Genomic DNA, 21,052 nt, shown 5'->3' with positions numbered 1-21,052 from the left:
TTGCCTCACACTTACAAAAAACACAAAACTGTGCATGCTCACACACAACAGTTTCCTGCACACCCACAAACTAGAAACTGCAAGCACACTGTATGCACACAAATGTAGAGCTTTAGAAGCTGGAAGGAAACACCTAATTACAGTCCCACCTTCAGGGAGCTGAAAAGCAAAATGTAGAGCTACTTTTTCCTTTTTCCCCTGACAGTATACGACCCAGCCAAGTGTCAAGTACATTGTATTAGTGCGGCCACTCGGTGACCAGAGGAGTTCTTTAAGTGCATGTCATGATAGAGGCCCTTCAGTTGTCCTCACACAAAACTGTGCACATGAACACACACACGACATTTTGATCATCTGTCTCTACCGTTCTCTTTTGTCCACACCCCGCCACTTCCTGCGGTAGAAACAAGACAACTGTGTCTGTCTGAGTCACCTCAGTCCTCTCCCACTAGGCACTGCATGGTCGCATCTGACAGACCACATCAGACAAAGAGACACTCACACACCCGTCTATCCCCAAGCTCACACAGCAGACCATACCTTTGCAAACAACCGTATAGTTTTTTTGTTGAATGCATGCATACATGTCTGCATTATGAAAATGAAATAGACAAAACTGACAGCATTTTTTGTTATTATTTTTATATATGCAATACAGACCTCTTTCTATGATTTACTCGTGAGTATGTCCCGATGACTGTAGAAAAGTACATTACATGATACACTGCATTTCAGTGCAGTCATTAGTATGTCCAAGACCTATATAAGTCATATATATATGTACTATTGAATTTAAATTACCTTTACCTTGCCGGCTCTTCTCAAAAATGTGCACAAGGACACATGCATCATAAGAACATGAGTATATGCATGTGCTTGCTTCAGAACGCAGTCATCCATATCACACTTTTTACCCATAGTGTACCATCAGAAGTAGTGCTGCAACAGTGAGACTCTTTCTACCATATCCGTGACGTCTGTCTCTCACAAGCATGCCTGAGATACATCTGGCTCATGTCATGTTGGAGAAGTTGGGGTGAGAGTTAATTGGCTTCCTGTTTTCAAGAACTTCTCTTTTTTATCGTTCCCCTGGCACTTGGTAAATTTCTGTCCCTGGAAAAAGTTTCAGTCTCTGATTGAACCATATTGGGTTACACTTATTAAAATCAGAATTTTTTGCATAAAAGGAAAAAAGGGCAAGTCTCCTTTCAAGAGAAAATATCTGAAAAATCCTGGCGCATCAGCCTTCTCTCCAGACCGACTGTTTAGTTGCAACCTGTCAAGTTCTCCAGACGTCCCACTGTAAATCAGAGGTGTGCTGAGTTTTAGCTACATCTTGAATAATGGCCATTTGATAGTCAACTTGCAGTTACAAGTGAAAATTGACACTAAAACTAACACCACGCCAGCAGGAGCATTTGCAAAGTAGCATCTGTCCCTCCTCCCCACTGAGAGAGTGGGCTAAGGAGTGAAACACGAGTGGGAGAGGAGATTAAGAAGAAGTGGAGGAACACAGAAAAACAGACAAACACTGGGCTCGTGGGAGTCAGAGCACTGAAAAAGTGATTTGTCAATACATTCGGTTAACAACTGCCCCTGAAACCTAGCTGTCAGACACAAGCTAAAAGACCACCAGCATTCACCGATGATGCATCAGCGCCACAGTATTCATGCAATTTTAAGTACTGTTCTTGCTTTAGAGACACTACCAGCTGGACTAGATGTGTGTGGCTCTATGTGCCAGCACAATTCAGAAGTTTTTTTTTGGGTTTTTTTTAAAGCTATTCCTGGTCATCTTTTGATGTAAAGGGAATAAAAGAAAAATATTTTTTTTCTCTGCAAACACTGATAAGCTGTTTTCAAAGGATTATCTATATGAAAGCTGGAGAGAGATGCTGCAGTAAAAGACATGACAAACTGAAGCCCATACAAAAATGTGGCTGCAGCCACAGGCTCTACATGCAAAATGCTTCTAGTGCCTAATAAAACCAGAGCAGACATAGAGCACTGCCACACATTTGAATGCCACGCAGCCTCTCCAAATTTATCGTCTGTCTTGGTGCTTTTGTTTGATTGTTATTATTTGATCAGTGCAGCTGTTTATACTGCCAAAGCCAGCTTTTCAAATCTCTTATCTGAATTTGACAGCGTGTACGTCAGTTTGTGAATGCTGTCAAAACACTTCCGAGTGCACAGCAGTCCTTTAACCTGAGCATTCCAGTGTGAATGTAGGCCTGCTTCTGTTTGATGCTTTTTCTTACTTTTTTATTTTACTGATAATGTAAAATAAATAACTGTTAATATAAATGATGAGGAATGGTTACGATATACAATAATGAATACAGAGAATAGGGTTCTCCTAGGATTTTGTCTTCTTGGCTATCTGTTATTAAGAACAACATTTACACCTGGGCAGGTATTTCCACTTTTCATTTTGCAGCACGTTCCAACCATAAACAGGATCCCAAAAAGCCATATCAGTTTGACTACTGAATCATTGCTAATGATTGAGAAAACTGAGCAGTAGCAAAACCACTACATTAGGCACTAATATAGCCTTTCATGAAACATTTGGAACTTGTAATTATTTATATTTGCTTTCAAGTCAGCCACAATCAAATGGAAAAACTGCCCTTGTAACACAATATTATTTTTGGTTAATAATATAATTTTATATGAGTTTGTGTTGATGATATAACATTGGGTCTAGTAATGAAGTGCTTTTTATGCTTTGCGCTGTGCAGGGACAGCCAGTGGATTGGGCTTGTCTTTATCGGTTAGGGTTGGTGTTAGCTCACAGAGGTGATTTATCTTTATCAAAGAATGCTTCTAAAATGAATAGTCAGTGTTCACATTGCGTTTTTATGCATTTGTGTGAATTGCATTTGTGGGCGGTCGTGGCTCAAGAGTTGGGAGTTCACCTTGTTATTGGAAGGTTGCCGGTTCGAGCCCCGGCTTGGACAGCCTCGGTTATTGTGTCCTTGGGTAAGACACTTCACCCGTTGCCTGCTGGTGGTGGTGGTCAGAGGGCCCGGTGGCGCCAGTGTCCGGCAGCCTCGCCTCTGTCAGTGCGCCCCAGGGCATACTGTGGTCACAATGTAGTTTGCCATCACCAGTGTGTGAATGGGTGGATGACGGGTTGTGTGAAGTGCTTTGGGGTCCTTAGGGACTAGTAAAGCGCTACACAAATACAAGCCATTTACCGTTTTACCATTTGCAGTATGTACAGCTGTCAGTGCAGCTCGGTCAGCAATGCTGTGCACCTAAATTAATAAAGCATTCGCTCTCATCAAACCAAAATGTTTCCCTGTCCTCACACTGGCTTCATCTGAGCCCTTGTCCCTGTCTCTCAGCTTCTCCACCATTTTTTCAAATTTGCACTACACAGCAACAGGATGCACACTGTAATTGTCCATCATTTTCCACTGTAATACTGAACATGTCACCAATGAATGACTGCAATGAACTCACTCCCTCCTAGATTTTCATTAGCTTCCTCTTGATACCATCTATTGCCATCCCCATATCAGACAAGACTTCGCTGTGTTTAGAGGTAAAAATGCAAAAGTAGCACTGACTGTACTGTTATGCTGGTTGATCCTCTTTTGAAGACATTTTACACTCTGAGCAAGTACAAAGGGACCATTAAAAGTGTGTCCACTCTATCAGTAATTCAGCATTTGAGCTACTTTTGTTGATGAAATACTTTTTTCTAGATCTAGCTATCAAAAGCCCTCTGATGGGCCAGCAACTGGACCATGGTATACCCCACCTCATGCCCTCAGGCAAGTGTGTTTTGCCAGAGCTAGCTTTGTTATATGAACAGACTAAACCAAAGGGAAAACTTGCACCATATCCATCTAGCTATTTGGACCTCACATGTGCAGTTTTAGAATGTGTTCCTTCAATTTCTACTAAAAGACCATTTTCATTATTAGATCCTTGAGTTATCAAAACACGTACAGAGCAAATACTATGAATATTTTTGATATCTATAAAGACAGTGACCTTGAGAATATTCTTCTCAAGCCCAGGCATGACCCTACGCTTCCCAGCCCTTTGTAAACGTGCCTGCTTTTTATCTCACTATCACTCAAGCTCCTTCATCTACTAACCCGTTCCAAAAGAAAACAATGATAAATTAATAGTTGAATTATGTCTTTAGACTGTGTTCTTGCCTTTTAAATCCAGAAATTTTCACTGGTTATAACTGTTATATAATTTTGTCCTTAACTCTTAATTACTGCATTTACATTAGGTGCAGGAAGAGTATTTGGGCTCAACCTCCCTGGTCAGTTATGGCCTTTCTCTGTGGCTGTGTGGTTTTCCTCCTCCTGTTCAGGTACTTTCACCTAATATCTCCTGGGAAAAGTTCCAGACTCCCACTACCCTGAAGTGTTTAAGAAGATAGATGGATGGATGAATCATACAGGAAAGTTCACTTGCATGTATACTAGTTTGGTTACTGAATTCTGTGCTGAAAGATTGCAACTGCAATTTTCCCCATAATAAACGTAACATAAATTTATTAGCACATTGATTGATTAACATAATATTTTTACAGTCATTCCAGTTGCAGTTACAAAATCCAAATTCCTTGAATTTCCTTTGGTGTAGTTCTATGCAAACACCCTAGTAGGGTTGTCACAATACAGATACCCAGGAAAATACTTGATAATCAATACCATATTTGATACCGCAGAGAATATTCTGACTCCATCCAGCAACAGTAATGATGAGGAAGTCATTTGTTGAAAAAGTTAATTTCAACTGAACCCATCTGATTCACTGCTCTGCTCCAGATTTCACTCTTTTGCTCGTATTAGCGCTCCGCACTCTGGACTCTCTGTTTAGCTACAGTTCCCCCGCTGCTCTGCACAGCCAGCAGCCCACCCAGTTGTGTACGTCCATAACCTGCTTTGCCATGGCTCACTATACATATTTACTCCTTTTCTCTAACTACAGTCCGCTAGCTGCTATGTTAATGACAGCAGATGGATTTCGCGTAATTGCTAAAAGTTAAACAGCTAACGTTAATATGTTAACTGGCCAGTTTAACATTCATGATAACTGTTTTCGTTGCCTTGTACCTGTGACATGTGCAATAACAATAAAGTTGAATTCTATTCTATCCTATTCTATTAATAATGAAATTATTTTGAAATTGGAGCTTTAATGACCTCTAAAAATACCTAAAGTGCTGTTCAGTGTTATGAATGTTAACTGCTTTAGCTGTTAGTGAGGTTGGAGCTGTGCGCCGGACTGTCTCGGTCCAGTGGTGCTGTGTGAAGTTGTGCGTCAGCTACAGGAGGCCAAGATAGTATTGTTTTTATTGATACTGTTGCAAATTAGTATCTTGATGGTAAATTAGTATTAATTAATATTTGAGTATCCATCCTCTTATCCTTATCATAGGGCAAGGGGCAGGGTACACCCTGGACAGGTCGCCAGTCTATCGCAGGGGTAACACAGAGATACAGACAACCAGTCGCACTCACACTCACGAGTAATTTAGAATAATCAATTAACCTAACCCCGCTAAGCGCATCTCTTTGGATTTGATTCAAACTAAAACCTTCTTGCTGTGAGGTAACAGTGGTGGCCACCAGGCCACTGTGCTGCTACTTTCCATTTGAGTATTGATTTTTTTTCTCAACAGTTTGTTTAGCCATTACATCACAAAGTACCTAATTTGTATGTTTCCTCAGAGAAGACTGGAGTGTATGATAATAAATGATATGTCCCTCTGGTGTCTCGGGTATCCTCAGTGAAATATAATCCTGGCAATATGTGTAGTCTGTTTTTTCCCCAAGTTTTGATTCAGTTATTCTGCCTGCTCACTCATACAATGCAGTTGTGCATAAATCCATATAAAAATGCCAGCATGTTGACTTCTGCTTTTAGAAATAAAAGAACACAGAAGACATCTGCATGTCACCGAGGAAAACTAATATTTTGTGTGTATTTCCTCACTGAGAAAAACTGAAAACATACACAGAAACCTTCAAGGGAGACACAAAATCAATGGCCCAATACAGAAACCTTTTTATTTCACACAGTACATTCACTGCCTGACTGGAAGGCTCAGCACATGGAATCAAACACACACTAGGTTATCAAATATGCAGTATGCATACAGCAGGGGTTAGAAAAATGAGAGGAGGCATGGCATTGAAGAGTGTGATAAAAAAAAAAAAGACTGTGCTTGTATTTCCTCCTAAAACTCAGCTTCTCCTTATCTCAACCAGTGAGTCAGTCAGTCAGTATTAAAAAGAATTATTTCTCAGCTCGCTACAGAGGAGTGCACCCTTCATATGCCAGTCGCATGTTAAAGCTGTTAAAACACAAAGCAAACCTGTCATTGTCATGCGTAGATATGTAGGCTTTCTTCCAGAGACAGAAACTGACAAATCACAAAGGGCGAGAGTGTTAGCAGTTCAGTCTGCCAACTCACCAGTAGATCTGGGTCTGTTCTTGAAAGAGAGTAAAAGGTTATTTATTCATTACAATTCTGTATGCATCTTCTGCTAGTTCTGGGATTTGAAATAGGAATCCCCAGACGAAAGAATAAGTAAATTGTGTTTACGTGATTTGTACTTTCTGGCATATTTAAGAGGTTAGAACTTACTGCAAGAAGATTTCTACACCAGAAGTGTGATATTTACTGTGTCCCGGTGAATCTGGGAAAAACGTTATGCCCTGCATCCTACATTTTTTTTCATCATTCAATAAAACAATAAAAATAATAAGTATCCAAAGTGAATTGAACAAACATCAGCCTGATATCACCAGTAATTCAATCCAAATCAATTCAATTCAGTTTTATTTACGTAGTGCCAAATCACAAAAGTTGCCTCAAAGAGTTTTATATTGTAAGTTAAAGACCCTACACTAATACAAAGACAACAGATTTATGTGTTTAAGTTCAGCTAGTTTCACTTGATATTTTTTCCTCTGGTTGCATTCACTGAAGTGGTTCCTCACCCCACCAGTGGGCCCTGCCGCACAGTTTGAGAAATAATCTTCTATCCCAAAAGCCTTTTTTGGATATGTGCAGTCCTGTGTAAAAGTTTTGAGCTGCTATTTCTTTATATCTAGCTTGCAAAGTGTCTATTGATGTATTGAAACATGTGCAAACGTACACGGAAATACAGTATACAAGGTAACCAGAGCTTGTACATTTCTAACTAGCCTGAAAGTCAAGATTTGGTGTGACCATCTTTATTCTTCAACACATCCTGAACTGTCCAAGGCAAGCCTTCTTCTGCTTTACAATATAAAGAGCCTCAAGGTGAAAGCTGTGATTTGACACTATATAAATAAAATTGAAGCTCCTCTTTGGATGTTGGCTGCCTTTTGTTCTGTTCTCTGTCATGACGATCCCACTCTGCTTCAGTAAAGTTGCGGTCCAGGCTCTGGGGAGGCCCATCCATTACTGATAGTTCTTTATTGTGCATTTATTTACTGCAAAGTCTGAAACTCTGGCTCCTTGGCGCAAAACATAAAGACACGAGGGGTGGCTCAAGACCTGTGCACAGTACTCTCTATACATGTACATCAACCTGTTTTTAATGTAATGAAGCATGAACTGCATCGTCTATGAAATGGTGCCATTTGTGGGAACCAAAAGTAACTTCAGGGAATTCTTCTGTTTCTTTGAAACTTTTTCTGGGTCTTGTTACCTCAAGTAACTCTGTAAATATCTGGCCATTTACAACTAGTCTATATTCCACACCAATGCACATGCCAGCCAGAAGCAGCAGTGTCTGTGGGCAAAGCAAGCACACACTCTGTGGACCATGGTAATGGGTTGAAAATGTCAGTGCATCTGTCCGTGCCCTCTACCTATCCTTCCCTCAAGCGTCTTCCATCCTTCTACTTTCCTTTTTGCTTTTCCATCGGGTGCTGTTGAAGGCAGAAAGTGTACCGCAGCTCTAAACTCACCATTCCTTGACCTCAGTTGTCACATTTCTTGTTTTTTCTTTTCTTGGCCATGATAGGTTCATTTATCATTCTGTCTGGCAGGCTCGCTACTTATCTATATCCTTCATTTAGTGTATATTTTATTGGTTTATTTTCAATTTTGTCACTTATGGCAGTGTCCTATTTTTCAGTCGCTCTGCAGCTCCGAGGCCAATAGTGAGTCTTTGACAAAGCATTGATGGGAGACTGAGGATTTCCCTACAAATTCTTTCTGTCGCTCACGCATTTGTACAGCAGACCATGACAACATGCGGACGCATACACCGGCAGGCTATACGGCATGTAGGTTATTCCACCTCATGACTCATTTGCGTGTCACCACTTCTCCACCCCCATGCCTTCATGCCGGAGCTCCTTTTTCACTTACTGACAACCTGTGAAGCGAGAGGCCTGATTTTAGCCTGCGATCCACAGGAAGCTGCTCAACGAGTAGTTAAGGAAAGAATGGCTGCCACAGAATTCAAGTATGAGAAACATGAAAGGTCACTGATTTAAAAGCTTCAGCCAAATAAGCAATTTGGAAAAGTTGTAGTGCGTGTGATTTCTGCACAGTTAAATTCATATTTTTTACTAAACTCCAGCTGAGTCATTTCCTGTTGTTTAGTAATTCCTGTTTTTCTGCCAATCACAAACAATGACTCAGCTGCCAAATTACCTTTGCAAGCTTTGTACTCGAGCTGTTTTTTGACTCACCTGTGATTCCTTGTGTAAGATATTTGCCTGTGACCTATTTTTTGATTTTCTTCAGTTTTTTGCCTTTCTGTCTGCGCTGGTTGCCTTGCCAGCATCCTTTGTTAAACGTTTACTCAATTTCTTCTGTTTTTTGGTGTGATCAAAGGGCTTCTCCAGAATCTGAGTTTGCTCAGTGGAATTGAATTCAGCCATTTTAATATGGATTTTTACAAATTTGAGCCAGGCGGCACACATGATTTTCTGTTCCAATCTTTTGAAATATTCAAACTACTGTAGCCTGATTTTGTCTCAGTTTTAATAATCTGTAAATCAAAGCATGACATGAAAGTCACGACTGTTTCTGTCTAAGCGAAATTACAAGTTTATAGCTGTTTGCCTCAATAGTTGCTTTTGAATGATATATTAGTTTATGCTCATACAGTTTGAATTTAAATTTGCTTTGAGGTTCTTTCAAAAGTTTAAATTACCGCTGTGCCAGCCTTTGGAGCAGGTCAGCCACTAATCAGAAGGTCGGTGGTTCGATCCCAGGCTGCATCCTGGATGCATGCCAAATATCCTTGGGCAAGATACTAACCCCGTGTTTGCCTACTGGTGGTGGTCAGAGGGCCCGGTGGCGCCTGTGTCCGGCAGCCTCGCCTCTGTCAGTGCGCCCCAGGGCAGCTGTGGCTACAATGTAGCTTGCTATCGCCAGTGTGTGAATGTGTGTGTGAATGGGTGGATGACTGAATGTAGTGTAAAGCGCTTTGGGGTCCTATGGACTAGAAAAGCGCTATACAAATGCAGGCCATTTACCATTTGGACCAAGTCTGCAGTGATGATGGAGAGGAAGTGCAGGTGAGACTGTCATAATATGCATTGTCTTTCTGCAGGGGGGCATAGCATTTGAATATTAGTTACACTGAAGCATATGCATATTTAGAAAGCAGTCTTTAGTCTTTCTCCCAACTTTTGAGTCTTCTCTACGGTGGCCCTGAGAGGCCAAACAGACAGCAACTTAAGAAAACACCACCAATAAGAAAAAAGCACACAAAACACAACGGAAATAGGAAAAAACGACAACGGAAATAGGAAAAAACAGATTTCCAAAAGCACAAGGGAAGTGTTTCTGGGGAGACAATAACCCGCCGGACCAGTTGCAGGAACCAAAATATGCTAAGAATTGCTCTGGGATACGCTTAAAAGAAGTGGAGGATCTATCAGTTTTGTGAGGAAAGAAAAGATGAGAGGTAAGTGTGTTAGTCTAACTATTAGCCTAAAAATCCGTCACCAGTATTATATGAATCATGAAAACAAGCCTACCATGTTTTGGGTTCCTGCAAGTGGTCCGTCGGGTTATTGTCTCCCCAGAAACACTTCCCTTGTGCTTTTGGAAATCTGTTTTTTCCTATTTCCGTTGTCGTCTTTCCTGTTTCTGTTGTGTTTTGTGTGCTTTTGCAGCGTTTTTCTTATTGCTGGTGTTTTCTTAAGTTGCAGTTTGTTTGGCCTCTCAGAGCCACCGTACTTCTCTCTACTATTCTATAATAGTATCTGGTGCAAACTCAACTTAAAGAAACTTGAATAGAGGGATCTTTGATGCTCTGAATCTCTGCCCTGACCACATTATCTGTGTTGTTTCTTGGTCTCAGGACCTTACAAATAACAGAGAGTAGGTCTGCTCAGTGCCTGCTGCTGCTGATATGTCAGGGGCTTCCATGTCAAACTACTTGAAAGCTCAGTTGTCTATTTCCACAGCCTCTGCTTTTTTCTGCTCCCATCAAGTCACAAACAGGAGAGTCACTAATCCAGAACTTTAATCAAAGGGCTAGAAAAAAACAGGGTACTCTATCTCGCAGGTGCTATCGGCAGACCTGGCACCACACTGAAGCCCAACTAGGACAAAAACTGCCAGAAGGATTGCGTGGTGGATTCAGTGACGCTGAGCTGCCATCCTGATTTCTCAGAGCCTGTTGAGAAAGCAGAGCAAGAGATGCTCATCAAAGTCACAGTGCTCCCCTGGTCCCACTCACTCCAAGTCTCCTCCTTCCTCCTCTCCAGTCACTCTGACATCATTCTTAATATTCTTAATATTATGTCTGTTCCCCACACTAGGATAATCCTCACAGTGTGTAATAAATGATCATAACAAAGTCCGCTATGACTTTGCGGTTAGCATTTAGTGATGATGTCCCATGTGGAAAGTGCCAGCGATTGTTCCCTTGGCATGTTTAAGCAAATGCTATTATGCTGTTTGCAATGGCTTTGTTTTTCTCAGCATGAATTAGATGTGTTGTTGCACCACTGCGATATAGCACCTGAGACAGAGTGAGGGTGTCACAGCTGTGATGTGTGAAAACACATGAAATTATAAAAACATGTGTCTGTACTGTGGGAAAAGCTTTGACAGTAAAATGACTCATTAACCTAGGCACCCCATGACATTTACCTTGGCTTAAAAAGAGGCTTTGTTATATATTAATGTGCATTTCCTATGAGACAGTAATATTATATCATATTAATCCTTAACCTGTATAATATTTCTATTTTTATTTGTATTTTTAAATCTTTTGTATATTATTCTATTGGAACATTTAACCATCTATTTTATGCAACTTGTAGCTTTCATTATCTAGGCCTTAAAGCTTATAGAATAACAACAACAGTGTAATCTGAGCATCAACTTTATGTACCGGTAACTGGATATCAAATGAAGTCCCCTAATGTTATCCCCAGAGTAGGCCCTGCTATTTGTGTTGGTAATGTCTATGCAGTGGAGACCAAGGGCAGGTTCTTCATTAGTGTTTCATTAGAAAAATCACACGGCCCACCACCAAACAAAAATGTCACAAAAGCATTTTGATAACTTTTCCTCTTCCACCAGGTGTAGCAGAATTGGTTCAGTTTGTCCCCAGTGCACCCTTTTTGCTTTCGTCTGACCACTACTCATGCTAGGGCCTCATCTAGGTCAGGATTTTGTCCAGGACCAGTTCAGATTGACTACTTTTTCTTTTCAAATATTTATTTATTGCTATTGTTTATTGCTGCGTCGTCTCACAGCATGACTATTACGTCATTTCTTCTTCGTCTTCTTCTGTTTTACTGGCAGTTAGCAACCCATTTAATTAGAGCAGGTAGTTGTACTGCCCTCTAGTGGAAGAGGATGTCATTGTTCTGCCCGTAACTCACGCCGATTGCTGAGAGTACTAATCAGGTGGAACCAGATAATCTTCCACGGCACACCTGATCTTTTCTCACATCACAGCTACGTGCTGTGGCACAGTGGTTGGGAAGCACTGCACCATACCATACCAAATATGCATCAGGCAGACCTCCAGGTTTTAAACAAATCCCCAGGTTATCAGAGGTTACTTGGAAGAACAATAAAGGTAAAAAGTGAATATTTGCCAATTTGACCCCATAGTTGTCAAAAAGTGCCGTTTTCCTACAGTATGAAATTATCAGTGTTAAAATTGCTTTAGGTGGTGGTTTGAAAAAGCATTGTTGCTGATGGTTGATTGTTTGTCGGGATTCCAGGCTCCAGATGCCTCCAGAAAAAAGAAGGAAAAGGAAGGTAAAAAAGTGTGATTCTCAAAAGGTGTTCTCAATTAGCACGCAACGGAAATGTAGACATACAATCAACTGAGCACATACAGCATGCTTTGAAATTTATTAGCATTTAGTAACAGTGTTAACAATAGTAATAGTAGTAGTAGTCCAGTAATCTGAGTGTAAACTTTATATTTAGAACCAGTTGTTGTTGTTTTGAGAAAGTTTAAAGTTTAAGTCTTCAGTAGCAGAAAGAGGTGACCTGCCAGGCAAAACAGGTCCCGAATCCTAGATCATTGATTATTGCAATAAAAGGTTAGGCTCAATTTGTTTAGGTAATCAAGTCATTAGGCAAGCTGTCAATCATATTCAGTGACAGGTATGTTGATAAATACACTATATATGGACCAAAGTGTGAACCACCTACACATTACATATAGAGGAGCTGGTCAGCCATGAGAACCCAAACCACGAAGCTCCTGGTGTACAGTTTTTGTGCTGATGTTAATGCCAGATGAAGTTTGGTACTGCAGTTATAGAGAAAGCAGAGCTTTGGAATCTCTGTGGCTGGGTTGCTGTGGTTGCTAAACACTTTTGAATTTACAGCATTATATCATATATTTTTGTAAAGGCAGGCTGGGTGGCTAGGTGCTTAATTTGTATACATGTGTGGTAACTCGAAGATAACTGGATAAAAAACATCTGAATTCAAAGATTAAGAGCTGTGGGTCAAAATTATTCTCCATGTAGTGTATTTGTTGTTAGTAACTTAAACCATACTCATTCCATAGTTGGTTTGTATCTTTACAAACTTCATATAAACCCACCTTAGAACTCTGCAGTAATGGAAGGTGATCAGACAGTAACACTGCACTTTCCCTGCACTCCTGTTGGGTTTTTGCTTGGACTTGGACTCTATTCACCTCTGTTCACCCGTTTGTTTATTCCGTTTTGTTGTTGCCGTGCAATGGCTTTCCAGAATCATCTCCAGACAGACTGATGGGGAAAGAGAGAACACGGGGTAATAAAATGTTCCTTTGCAATTTATTTTCTTTTTTATGTTCTTCTATATTCCTTCCCCAAACCTTTTAAGTGCTTGTGGACACTGGACAAGATCAAAAGAGTAGCCATCAAAGCAAGATTGCTTCACTTGATGTTTATCTCCACACTTAGAAGAAGCATTTTGAATTAGCCATCACTCTCTGCCTTTGGGACCTTACGCACCTCTTAGGGGGGGAAAAGTCTCTTTCTGTGCAATAGCGTTGCTTGGAGCTTGCCTCTTCATTTCGATCAAAGGAGGAAGAAAGACTACCGTCAAAAAGGGTTATGTCAGCCTGAGAATTTCTGGTAGCCTAATGCAAAGTCTTTCAAATCAATAAGACATCAAAGCTGTCTCCCGGATTAACCCCCACCATGTTTTCTTCTGTTAAAGAAGCGTTATTGTCTTGTATTGATGCACAGAGGTTGATGGAAAAAGTGAAATTAAAGAGGACATGGCGTGCAGATCATTTATTTCCTCTCTAGCTGCGCATAGACCGTACAGTACCAACCTAATGTGTTTCTTTTCTCTGTGCTTGCAGAGACTGAAGATGCCAATCAGGGCCCACCTGTCTGGCCACTGATTGTCTTGTCTGATGAGCCAGAGATGTTTGTTATAAGCATGGTGTGTTTCAGCAGAAGGGTTTTGCTGTCATGTAATATGAAGCCATCCTGTAGTTTAACTGACAAAAATAAAAGTATATGTAGCCTTTAGAAAGGAAGAATGTGATTCTCTGATGATTAGACTAAAGAATTCAGTACTGAGTCATTTGAAGGATCAGAGGAAATTATGTCTGCTTTTTGTGTTCAAAACTTTACAGAATGTTGTTGGAGTACCTGCCCCCAAAATTTCTGTGCGGTAAATTGAAAAGAATTTTATCTTGGAATATGGAACATCTAAGCTCAAGGCTAAAAGACTACAGGTCTTAAAATACGATTTTGTTACTGTTCATTCTTTAAGCTATGACTTAATCGTGCCAATTACTATTGTACCTCAAAGCTAGTTACAGTACACGATTCCTAGCCTACGAAAAATACTGTATATTAAAGCACACTTTGAGTAAAAAAGCCTTTAATTTGCTCAGAGATTTACACTCATCAAGGCATGGGATGAATTTTGAGCTTTAAATGATTTCTTTGAACTGTTCTTTTTCCAGCGTGGAATGATTGTACATCATATTGTACCTTAATCACTGTAAAAAAAACAGTAACAGGGCACAAGTTTACAAAAGTATACATGCAGACTAAAACGTACACGTTGTATACATCGAAAAAGCACTTCAAAGAAATCATTAAAAGCCACAAACGTGTAAATCAAGTTTGAGAATAGAGCAACTTTAAGCTATCTTTAGTATTGCAAGGTTGCATGTGAGTGCATGTAATTTTAACATAATCTGAATGTAATTTGTCTGTGCTCTAGGTTAAACCGAGTGGTTACACTTTTGTTGGCTAATTCTATTAAATAAATGAATGAATAAATAAATAACTTCCAGAAAGCAGTAAAATGCTGCAAACAGTCTTTTTGTCTCAATTAGTATTTTTGACCAAACTGTTTTTTTCCCGATCACTGGCTTTTTGAACCAAGCTGGTTTGATATCTTTATTAATCAAGAGGATGTAGCCTTATCTATTATCGTAATAGGATAAGCAATTAATGTGTGTTTGTGTGTGTGAGATTAAAGTGAACATCAACACGAGCTTAATGACTTCATTTCTTTTCTACTCAGACCTCATTAAAATGCCCAATAACTTCATTAATTGGTGCCAAAACCTCATTACAATCCTCCAAGACCTCATCATAGCACTAGGACAACAGTGCTATGTGACTATCATTTCAAATTAATAACTCACTCAGAAGTTACTGTACCTTCTTGTCTATAGATTGCAGTGGGTTAAACATAAACACAGAATAAAGTAGTTTTTAAGCCAGTTTTAATATCAGGAAACGTATCCCTGTTACTTTATCACTTTCATCATTATCAGCAATGCTAAAAATTGTGAGGTCATTACCTTCCTTTTGACAACAATGTGCAAATTTTGTTTAACAATTCTCACAAATAGGCTCTCAATTTTAAACATCGTCAACTAATTAAAATGTTGGAACACAAGAAAAGTGAAAAATGAGCAAAAACAATGCTTTATTACTTAATACCTTAATATGTGTTGAGACACAATAAAGAAACTAGCCTGAAACAAGAACTTTTACATTAAAAGTAAAACATTTGATCCGTTGGCTGTATAGTTTTGATATTTTTTCCAATGTTTAATGATGTAACTCTATAATATTTTAGTTTTACTTTGTCTTGCTTGCTTGGATTACGGCATTAAATAGATTTTTTTTTTTTAGCTGATATTGAGTGATTTGATTTCACATGTATTCCTGCAGCTTTGTTTTTAGTCTTTCCTTAATTGCATGTGGGCATGAACAGTGGCTATGTGGGCCTGCAGGACAAACGTGGCATCAAAGAAAGGCAGCCATCTGTTCATACCTTCTGACACCAATTGCGTGGTTGTATATGTGCTTGTATAAACTCGTTTAACCATTCAAGTGTCTTTGTGTGTTTCAGGTGCAGAACCTGGAAATTAAGAAATTTGGAAAAGAAAAACAAGAATAAGACTGAAGATGTTGTCGGCTTTCGTTGCTGTGCTTCGGACCTTCACTGAGCTGTAAGACCATTGCTTTCTGCTTTTCTTGGTTTCCTGCATGAACTATACGGTCCAGTTACTGTTCAGTCTTTTAAGTGTTTGAACAATATCCATTTTTATAGTTTTGTCTCTGTGCAGCTCCTTCTTAGCTTTAATCCGAGAGTTTGAATATTCAGGAATTAAACAAATCCTAGAAAGCCCCCCCATTTTCATAGGCTTAAAAGTAATTGGACAAACAGGCCTAATTTTAAATATACTACTTTTAATACTTGTGTGGAAATCTTTCTCAAACAATAACAGCCTGAAATCTAGAACCAAATGGATGTCACCAAATGCTATGATTTGCCATGAGGGGCTTCAATTCAATACAGTTCATTTCAGTTTTATTAATATAGCATTTAATCACAACAATTGCCTTAAAGCGGTTTGCAAGGTGAGGTAAATACTCTACAATAATATAAACGATACTGATATCCAGGAAAATGAGGTTTCCAGCCTCTAATTTAATAGATGGCTAATGCAGGTAATTAGTAATACTTAAACTTCTATCATTAACTTGTGGCCCGTCAATTTTTCACATGTTAAGCTGCTAGTGAGGGGAGGGGCTTTGTGCCTGCTGTTCGCAGCTATGAAGAATTGTTGTTGTTATAAATGTGTAGCGATCTAATCCAAGAGTAGTTTTAGTATTTATTGTCAGTATCAAAGTGACAATTTTCAGTAACATAGGCAGCAAAGGGTACCCACCATGGTACCCATATGTCACCGTTTGTAGTGGCCAAAAAAAAAAAACTACCTTAATTTGCTGCTTGTTTGTTGAACTTCAGTAACTGAAAACCATGATCTATTGGCCTGAGATCAGGTGACAGACCTAGCTATTGAAGAATATCCCATCTCTTCACCTTGAAAAACTCTTAGGTTGATGTTAGAGTATGCTTTGAGTCATCAGTCATATCCACTGGCAGCCACGATGTTTGACAGATGATGTGGTTTCTTCTTCTTCCTGCATTTCTCTTCCTATCACTCTGGTACAAGTTAACCTTGGCTTCATCTGTCTAAAAATTGTTGTGAAGGTTCTTAGTTATGATTTCTGGCAAAGTCTAACCTGGACTTCTTAGTCTTGAGTGTAACCTGTGGTTCCCACCATACTGTAAACCTTCTGTATTTCCATCTCATAGCCATCTCATAACTGTAGACTATGAAAATGACACAACTGCCTCCTGAAGTCTTCTTAACTTGGTTACTTGTTGGGAAACTGTTTTTCTGTCATCATCCATTTAAGTCATCTTCTGTGGTCTTTAAGGTCTTTTTGGTGTTGCTGACCTGATTGTTCACTCCTAAAACTTTTTCTCTGTCTCTCTGAAAGGTTTATTTATTTATTTTTTTTCCAGCCTAATGACAGCCTCCTTCATTTGCATTGGCATTTTTTTTAGACCTCACATTTAGAGATGGGTTCTCTGGCACTAAACAGCTGCCTCAGTTTTAAACTTGGCGTCAGTTTGCTGTTTTTGTTGTGAAATAATGAGGGAACATCCCTCACTTGGCAGGCATTGTCAAATTACTTTTGAACCTCTGAAAACAGGGGCCATGTATAAATATGGCTGTAATTCCCAAACAGTTAATAAAAAGGTTTTTGCTAAACTTCTTAAATTACAGCTGCAAGTCTGTCACATCTGGATTTTTGATCTACGGTCTACTGTTGTGGTGTGCAGTGTCAAAAGCACAGAAATAAATGTGATTTATGCAGCTTGTCTGTGGTTCTGTGGAGAGGTAGTTGCTTTGCTGCTGTTAGGTATCCATATATACGTTTTTTGTTTAAACTCAGGCAGTAAAAGGCTCCTACATTTTGTCTCTCTTCCACGCGGGGGCACGCTTTTTTTGTTGTTGCTCCACCTCATTGACATCTTTCTTCATTCTGCGTGTGATTACAACACTTAATTGCTTCAGTTTATCATCCGGGCCCGAGCCGGTGTTTCCCCAGGGACTTTGGTTAGGGAGACAGAGAGAGGGGAAAATGAAAAGCCAAGCACTTACATGCACTGGGAGGGCCGAGGCACATCGCTGGTCATAAAGCACTAATGGACACCAAGCTGCTGAGAGAGCACGGTACTCTGAGATACACCTCATCAACGGCAACAGCAGCGGCGTCTCACCAGTGCGACTTGCATAACAGGTGCCACCAGTCCCTCGTCAGGCAGAAAAATTAATGGGACAGATGGTGCTAAGAGAGGGGGTTTGTTTCATGTAATATCAGAGGGATGTGGGGTTTTTTGGTGGTAACTTAACACCAAACAAAAGGACAATGTGCATGGAACAGATTTCCCTGGAATGACATAGTCATCTAGAGTTTAATGTGTCTATAAATAAGAATAGATGAATAAGGATGATAATATTGGGCTGCATGAACGTGTGCTGTAGGGCAGAGAAGACAAATGGTAAAGGGCATCAGAAGCACCTGCCTCAGATGCTCCGATTATTCTGGCTCAATCAACTGGGACACGCTGAAGTAGAGCAGAAGATAATTGCAGGTCAAACTACACTTTGGGAAAAGAACAACTTGAATGTGTGGGATACATACAGGTGCATGAATGGGATTCATTTGTCATCACTAGTCTTTGTGGGCATGCGCAGAAAATAGACCTGAAGGCTGGTTGGAAAACTAAACTGTTTTGGCTCATGCGCCATGTGGTTTTTCATTCAGGTGAGTGGGCACCATCCAGTGTTATTTATTTCCCATAATGCACCCACAGTGACACTAAATTTTTTGTGTTCAAGATAGTCGGACAGCAGCCCCCAGGCTCAATTATAGAGCACCATTCTTAAAGCAGCTCAAATATCATTTTAAATTTGCTGACAAATGCCAAAATGTCTAACCTGTAAAAGCCTAAACAGCTATTAGATACATGTATTTGATGCAAGATGCATCTTGTCGTCTTGGGTCATCTGCTGGGTTCGCAGCCTTTGTGCGCTTTCATAGCGATCTAGCTGAACAGGGAGCCGCTCGAGCTCAGCTGGGATCCTATATTACACGGCACTCCAGCTCCACATTCTAGGAGCTGTCCAAATTGTTTGGGAAAATTGCTACCAGTATTAAAGGCAGCGAGCCTGCTTTACTTTGTTGTAAACATAAAATAGTGTCAAATCAAGAGCTTTCTCCTGCAAGCGTGGCGAGCGGGGCTGCATTTCTTGCGTGGTGTGCAGGTGTGTGGTGCTGTAAACATGTAATCTGTGCTCAGGGGGCCATGTCTGAAGTAGACTAATCAGAGAGAAGATGGGACTTTAACAGCAGGTGTAAATCAGCAATGATTTTCCTTTGTATTTTTTTTTCCCTCTCTTTTCTCACCCTCTCTCAGTTTCTCTCTGCGCATGAATGAGCTCACCATTAAGCGAAACAATGCTAATGGATAATGGTCTGTGGCTTCTGTGCTGCCCTCCCTGGGCTCCTTCTCTATGGATTTTAGCTTCCATGTCCTTCGTATCCAATTTCCTATCCATATAGATTGTCCTTCTTTTTGTTGATGATTTAACAAAGGTCAAGAAGTCTCATCATAGCTTGGTTCGTGTCCAATCTCAGGATCACTGCAAGACTGCCATACAGGCTGTGTTTCTCTTAGTTTAACAGACCGACAGAAGGACAGTCATGCTGCGCTCATGTCTACCCTCTAGTGCAAAATGTTTTCTGTAACGGAAAAAGAAAACATTGATTTTTCTGCAGAAGGACACAAAGAGCAACTTTGACTTTTCAAGCCAATGGTGGGAGGTGTGAAAGGCTCAGTTATGAGTGTTGTTCCAACATCACGCCTCTCAGTTTGCCACCAAGGTCAAGGAAACTGTTTGGAAACTGGAGCAACAGATTAAACTCCCTCAACATGATTTGTATGTCTGTAGAGAAGCTGTGATGTCATGCTGAGCAAACAAAAAAAAGGGTTGACAACCTTTTCATGAGAGGGCTTGAAGAAGAAGAAGAATGCAGTGATGGTTTTACACTTGCTGTCACCATTTGTCCTCTGCTAAACTGAACACAGCCGGTCCGTCCATTCAAACCAGAGCTGCAACGAAGCTCACCTGCAGATAAGGTGAACTTCGCTCAACTTCTGTCCAGATGCAATGTGATAACGTTCCTATTAAAGTGTTATTTTCCGTTTCCGATAGTAGTCTTCCGTTTCACTACTATCACAGGCTGATTCTTTTCAAGGATGTATGTAGATCAGGAGTGTCAAAGATAAGGCCTTGGAGCCGGAATCAGCTGGGTAAAGAGTCCAATCCTGCCCGACTGCATGGCTTGGGTGAAGAATGGCATAGGTTTTGGCTTTTTAATGATGTTGTCTTAAGTGTTATAGCATTTGCTACATTCATACTACATCAAAGTACTATTCATTACTAATATAAAACCAAATTACAGAAAAGTTCCTATTTTTACTCTACCTACCTTAGAAATATAAAGCAGAGAAAGTTTTTCAGTAAGAAAAATAAATTTTGTTTTATAATTACAAGACAGTCTGGGCAACGAGCTACAATAACCTTTTCTGCACTTTATACTTTTTTCCCTTCCAGTTCATGCCCAGTTATGTAGCACCAAATCACAACAAGAGTTGCCTCAAGGTACTTTATATTGTACGGTAAACATCCTACAATAATACAAAGAAAACTCCAACAATCAGATGACCCCCTATAAACAAGGACTTTAACGGGAAGAAACCTCTGGGAGAACCAGGCTCAGGGAGGACGGTTCTGCTGCGACTGGTTGGGGGTGAGGGCAGGAAGTCAGGACAAAAGACATGCTGTGGAAGAGAGACAGAGATTAATAACAAGTATGATTAAATGCAGAGTGGTGTTTAAACACATAGTGAGTGAAGAGGAAACACTCATTGCATCATGGGAAGCCCCGCAGCAGTCTAGGCCCATTGCAGCAAAACTAAGGGAGGATTCAGGTCACCTAATCCAGGCCTAACTATATGCCTTTAAAAAAGGGAATGTTTTAAAGTTTTATGAAAGTTTAGAATTTTAATAAAGCAGTACTTTTTTTATTTGTGATTGAAATTGCACTTCTTTTTCTTACATTACGATATCTCAGGGTTCAAATGTGTGGTTAAACTTCTTTACACTGACATAAAGGGGACTTTGACTGGTTACCCCTTGAGGTGAAGGTTGTTGTGATTTGATAGATTACAAAT

The 21,052-nt window shown here is 40.0% G+C and overlaps 1 long non-coding RNA gene across 1 annotated transcript in view; it reads left to right on the top strand.

Moving 5' to 3' along the window:
* Positions 1 to 21,052, top strand: part of LOC102195056 (uncharacterized) — a 74,990-nt gene that overhangs the window by 43,572 nt on the left and 10,366 nt on the right. The window contains exon 3 of the long non-coding RNA XR_312078.1: positions 15,803 to 15,902. This is a non-coding gene — a long non-coding RNA (uncharacterized LOC102195056). The remainder of the gene's footprint in view (positions 1 to 15,802; positions 15,903 to 21,052) is intronic.

Source organism: Pundamilia nyererei, unplaced genomic scaffold (genome assembly GCF_000239375.1).
Source record: "Pundamilia nyererei isolate P.nyererei 1_Seehausen unplaced genomic scaffold, PunNye1.0 scaffold00185, whole genome shotgun sequence".
NCBI classification, from domain to species: Eukaryota; Metazoa; Chordata; class Actinopteri; order Cichliformes; family Cichlidae; genus Pundamilia; species Pundamilia nyererei.
The sequence above is the reverse complement of the archived record's forward strand: the minus strand, read 5'-3'. Positions and strand labels throughout refer to the sequence as shown.